The sequence below is a fragment of the Bos taurus genome, chromosome 28, assembly GCF_002263795.3.
Source record: "Bos taurus isolate L1 Dominette 01449 registration number 42190680 breed Hereford chromosome 28, ARS-UCD2.0, whole genome shotgun sequence".
In the NCBI taxonomy this organism is placed as follows: domain Eukaryota; kingdom Metazoa; phylum Chordata; class Mammalia; order Artiodactyla; family Bovidae; genus Bos; species Bos taurus.
Window position 1 is genome coordinate 11,503,154 of NC_037355.1, and position 5,603 is coordinate 11,508,756.

General features: G+C 37.7%; 1 pseudogene; it reads left to right on the plus strand.

The window, feature by feature from the left end:
- The first annotated feature begins 2,990 nt into the window (after nucleotides 1-2,990).
- On the plus strand, nucleotides 2,991-3,093 carry LOC112444807 (uncharacterized; annotated as a pseudogene).
- Nucleotides 3,094-5,603: the final 2,510 nt, after the last annotated feature.

The following is a 5,603-nucleotide window of genomic DNA, read 5'->3' on the forward strand; positions in this document are numbered from 1 at the left end:
CATACATTGATATGAATCAGCCATGGGTGTACATGTGTTCCCCATCCAGACCCTCCCTCCCACTTCCCTCCCCATCCCATCCCTCTGGGTCATCCCAGTGCACCAGCCCTGAGCACCCTGCCTCATGCATCAAACCTGGACTGGTGATCTATTTCACATATGATAATATACATGTTTCGATACTATTCTCTCAAATCATCCCACCCTCGCCTTCTCCCACAGAGTCCAACAGTATGTTCTTTACATCTGTGTCCCTTTTGCTGTCTCGCATATAGGGTCATCATTACCATCTTTCTAAATTCCATATATATGTGTTAAAAATACTGTATTGGTGTTTCTCTTTCTGACTTACTTCGCTCTGTATAATGGCTCCAATTTCATCCACCTCATTAGAACTGATTCAAACGCATTATTTTTAATAGCTGAGTAATATTCCATTGTGTATATGTACCACAGCTTTCTTATCCATTCGTCTGTTGATGGACATCTAGGTTGCTTCTGTGTCCTGGCTATTGGAAACAGTGCTGCAATGAACATTGGGGTACACGTGTCTCTTTCATTTCTGGTTTCCTTGGTGTGTATGCATAGCAGTGGGATTGCTGGGTCATATGACAGTTCTATTTCCAGCTTTTTAAGGAACCTCCACACTGTTCTCCATAGTGGCTGTACTAGTTTACAGTGTAAGAGGGATCCTTTTTCTCCGTACCCTCTCCAGCATTTATTGCTTATAGACTTTTTGATAGCAGCCATTCTGACCAGCATGTGATGGTACCTCATAGTGGTTTTGATTTGCATTTCTCTGATAATGAGTGATGTTGAGCATCTTTTCATGTGTTTGTTAGCTATTTGTATATCTTCTTTGGAGAAATGTTTGTTTAGTTCTTTGGCCCATTTTTTGATTGGGTTGCTTATTTTTCTGGAATTGAGCTGTAGGAGTTGCTTGTATATTTTTGAGATTAATCCTTTGTCAGTTGCTTAATTTGCTATTATTTTTCCCTTTCTGAATGCTGTCTTTTCACCTTGCTTATAGTTTCCTTTGTGCAAAAGCTTTTAAGTTTAAATGGGTCCCATTTGTTTATTTTTGCTTTTATTTCCATTACTCTGGGAGGTGGATCATAGAGGATCCTGCTGTGATTTATGTCACAGTGTTTTGACAAAGGAGGCAAGAACATACAATGGAGAAAAGACAATTCTTTAACAAGTGGTGCTGGAAAAACTGGTCAACCACTTGTAAAAGAATGAAACTAGAACACTTTCTAACACCATACATAAAAATAAACTCAAAATGGATTAAAGATCTAAATGTAAGACCAGAAACCATAAAACTCCTAGAGGAAAACAAAGGCATGCGCTCTAGGAATATTAGGTAATTATGCTAATTATGATGCCTATAATAATGATGATAATTATTGAATGGTTTGTCCCATATCCTTTAGATTTACTTTAAGATACAGTGGGATGAAGCTGAAAATAACATTTCCTGTCAATTCTCTATATCTACATAACCAGTAACTACTATGTACCAGGTACTGTTTGAGTCACTGAGTTGAAGCAATGAAGAAAACAAAGATTCTGTGCTAATGGAACTTCTGACAGTTATCTCTACTGAGCCTCATTGCCAATGGGATGACACCCCAGTCCGCTGGGTATATATATAGTAAATTAAAACTGTAATTTTCCAGCATGCATTGCTATCATAGATTTCCCTGAAGGCACATGCCTGCCTTTTCTCAAGGAACTGTGCTCCCAGAATAAACCAGCAGTTCACCTGATTCTTCCCTTAGTTATCTAAAGTGTCTCTTATTCTTTGCCTGGATTTAAAATTATTTTCATAGGTGAGAAACACAGGCGAGTGCTCACCCTGTGTTTTTACGCCTGATACTATACGGTGAAGAAAGTGTTCAGCATCCTCCTACTTTTTCCAGGTAGACTCAAAGTGCACTTTGTGCTCAAGTCTTGGAAGATTATTTTCAATCTATATCTGTTTGCCTCATAAATACTGTTGAATCATCCAAGATTTTACCAGTAGGTGTTTTGCCAGTCTTTGCTTTCGATAGTTTTAAAATTTTGTCTCCCTCCAGGCAGGTCTGCAGAAGAATTTTAATTAGAGTTTTAGAGGAAACAATGCGGCTCCATTAAAAAGATACCATTTGAATCAGATTGCCATCATTTTCAGATAAAATTTTAAATACACTAAAATCTTGACTACTCATTTGACTTGATTTTCTTCATGTAATATTTTAGCACTTCTTATGTTGTTTTTTAACATAATGAAGAAATTCTAGCCAAACTTATTTATGCAGCATCCTTACCATGAAGGTAATTTTATCATTTGGTGGAAACATTCTTTCCAAAATATGACAATATGTTTCTTAATATACCCACTATATTATATTCACATTATTAAATTTATAACTTAATTACAAGCTTGCTGCTGCTGCTGCTAAGTCGCTTTAGTCGTGTCCGACTCTGTGCGATCCCATAGATGGCAGGCCACCAGGCTTCCCCGTCCCTGGGATTCTCCAGGCAAGAACGCTGGAGTGGGTTGCCATTTCCTTCTCCAATGCATGAAAGTTAAAAGTGAAAGGGAAGTTGCTCAGTCGTGTCCGACTCTAGCGACTCCATGTAGTGCAACCTACCAGGCTCCTCCATCCATGGGATTTTCCGGGCAAAAGTACTAGAATGGGGTGCCATTGCCTTCTCCAATTACAAGCTTACCTAACCTATAAAATATAGAGTTTTTAGATTATTTCTGACTTCAAGCACATTTTTTAAAATGAGAATATTGTTTATTGATGGTACGACTTTATGTAATAAAAAATAATTACACGATATTTACTTGAGGCTTGTAACCCAAAGTCTCATTCCCATGGATATCAGGACCAAAATAAATAAGAGCAATAAAACAATTATCCTCACTATAAATCTAGGGATCATTCTGTAACATTGAACAGAAGATAAAAAACAAACTTGTTTTAAAATTAGATTTAGTGTTGTGTGAAAGGAGAAGGTTGGCACTCCCCTTGACGCCTGACAATAAGCATATGGTTAAGGCACTGCCACCTACGATGTGACATCTAACCACTGTTTTTATTGGGATTGACATATACACACCACTGTATATAAAATAGAAAACTAATTAGAACCTACTGTATAGCAGAGGGAACTTTACTCAATACTCTAATGATCTATATAGGAAAATAATATGAAAAAGAGTTGATATACGTATATGCATAACTGATTTCATTTTGCTGTATACATGAAACCAACACAACACTGTTAATCAACTGTACTCCATAAAAATGTATATACCAGAACACACTCAACAGTTAAATAAATGAGAAACAACCCTTTAAAAAGTAAAAATGAATAAAATAAAATTAAATTTTAAATGAAATGAAAAACAATAATTTGTCAGTTCAGTTCAGTTCAGTCGCTCAGTCGTGTCTGACTCTTTGTGACCCCATGAATCTCAGCACGCCAGGCCTCTCTGTCCACCACCAACTCCTGGAGTTCACTCAAACTCATGTCCATTGAGTCGGTGATGCCATCCAGCCATCTCATCCTCTGTCGTCCCCTTCTCCTCCTGCCCCCAATCCCTCCCAGCATCAGGGTCTTTTCCAATGAGTCAACTCTTCGCATGAGGTGGCCAAAGGGTGTTAATTATCTACAGAATTGTGACTTATTTTATAGATGAAGGATATTTCTTTTACCTTGAGTAAAAAATGCAAAAGCAAATGTTCAAGGTGCGTGTCTTTTGAAAAGATTGGCTTTGAGGAATTTTAAACACTAAAATATATATCTCAAGCTGAAACACAAGGAATATTTTCCCATTGGGAAATAGGAAGATTCATATTGTAATAATTAGTAAGTTTTAGCAAAAGAGCTGGGATCCAAGCCCCCTTCACTGTCTGTTTGTACATCTTTTAGATGTTAGGAAATAAAACAGGAAAGAATAGAACATAATCAAGAACTCTATTTTTATGCTGTTATATTCATTATATCTCTTAAATATTCAGCAGGGCATGCCGAGTAAGCAGAGGGATATATGAATTGGAAATTCTGTGGTGAACTCAGGGGTGAAGATATACATTTAGGTGATATTGGCATGTGTATGATATTTACGACCTGTTGACTAAAAATAGATCACCTAAGAAAAAGTAAAGATAGCAAAAAAAATTTGACTGTACTTTAGATTAAACTTATTTTGTTGAACACATTTATCTCTGTTTTCTTTTAAAGCCCCACTAAATAAGGGTAATGTAGTTAAAATTCTTTCTCTCTACCAGGACAACACTATCAAGAGATAAATAGCAAGTGGCAAGTGCAAGTGTGGTCAATAACTTTTGGAAGATAGAAAGCACATGAAAGAGGTAGGAGGCTGGGAAACTGGATCCTAAGTGCCATAAGGGTGAGGTCAATAAGAACAATTTATTCTTGTAGAGAACTCTAGGAAAAATACCACAAAATCATTTACTGCAAAATTTACAGGTGAAACAGCAAGTTGAAATAGGAAGACTGGTGAAATTCTCCTGGATGGAAGAGCAACTAGAACTTCACATCTTGGGACTTCCCTGGAGGTCCAGTGGTTAAGACACTGTGATTCCACTGCAGGGGCACAGTGTGGAACTAAGATCCTGCTAGCCATGCGGCATGGCCAAAATAAAATAAGTGACTGTTAAGTTGTTAAAATACCATTTTAAAAAATTAAGAACTTCACAACACTTCCTCAGCCTGTTCCAGAAAAGTTTAACTAGGAAGCTACACAGATTAGAGAGGATTTAGTTAGTACACATACCATCTTGCATTTCAGAAGTTGAGAAGCTAGAAAATACCTCTGCTAGACTTCCTTGCAGCTGAGGTTCATTGTAAAGGCCAAAGCTATCCTGCTTCTTCACCTCTGATGACACGCATAGGCAGAAGAAGTTAGTGATTTCCCAAGGCTGCTAACTAGCTTCCATGTCCAGTCACTGGCTGTGTGAATGTCATGTTAGTCCAGCAGGTAAAGATGGTTCTAGAATCAACAGTGAGGTGCCCTCTTGATTCCTGATTCTTGATATTGCAATAAAGTCTATGGGCTCTGTTTTTCTGATCCCAGGGTGCTGTTAGAGAGTTTAGTCTTGGGGTCAACAGGGCCAGTGATAAATCCCTGATTCCTAACCTTCTTAAGAGTAACATATATTGTGCATTCTTTCACAGGCTAGTTCTGGAGTGTTTTCCTAGGGATCATTTTTGAGAACCTTACCTGGAACTATTTCTCCAATCTTCCCAATGTATTTTTCTAAACAAAAATCTGTCTGTGTTAAATTCCTTCAGCTTAAAAAGGCCAGAGTAATTTCCCTTACAGAAAGTAGTTGAAAGATGTCATACTTCAAAGAGGAGGTTTACAAAATGTCTAGATATAGGATGATCACACCCCCATTCTTACCCATCGGCTCCATTTCTTTCCAAGGATAATAGAAAGCTGCAAAACCCTCTTAGTAATGCACATGCATACAAACATTGTACACACACACACACACACAAACACACACACAGAGTCATGTTTGTTTTCTGACAGAGTTCCTTACAGTCTCCCAGTTGATGGTCCATGCAGATGTACA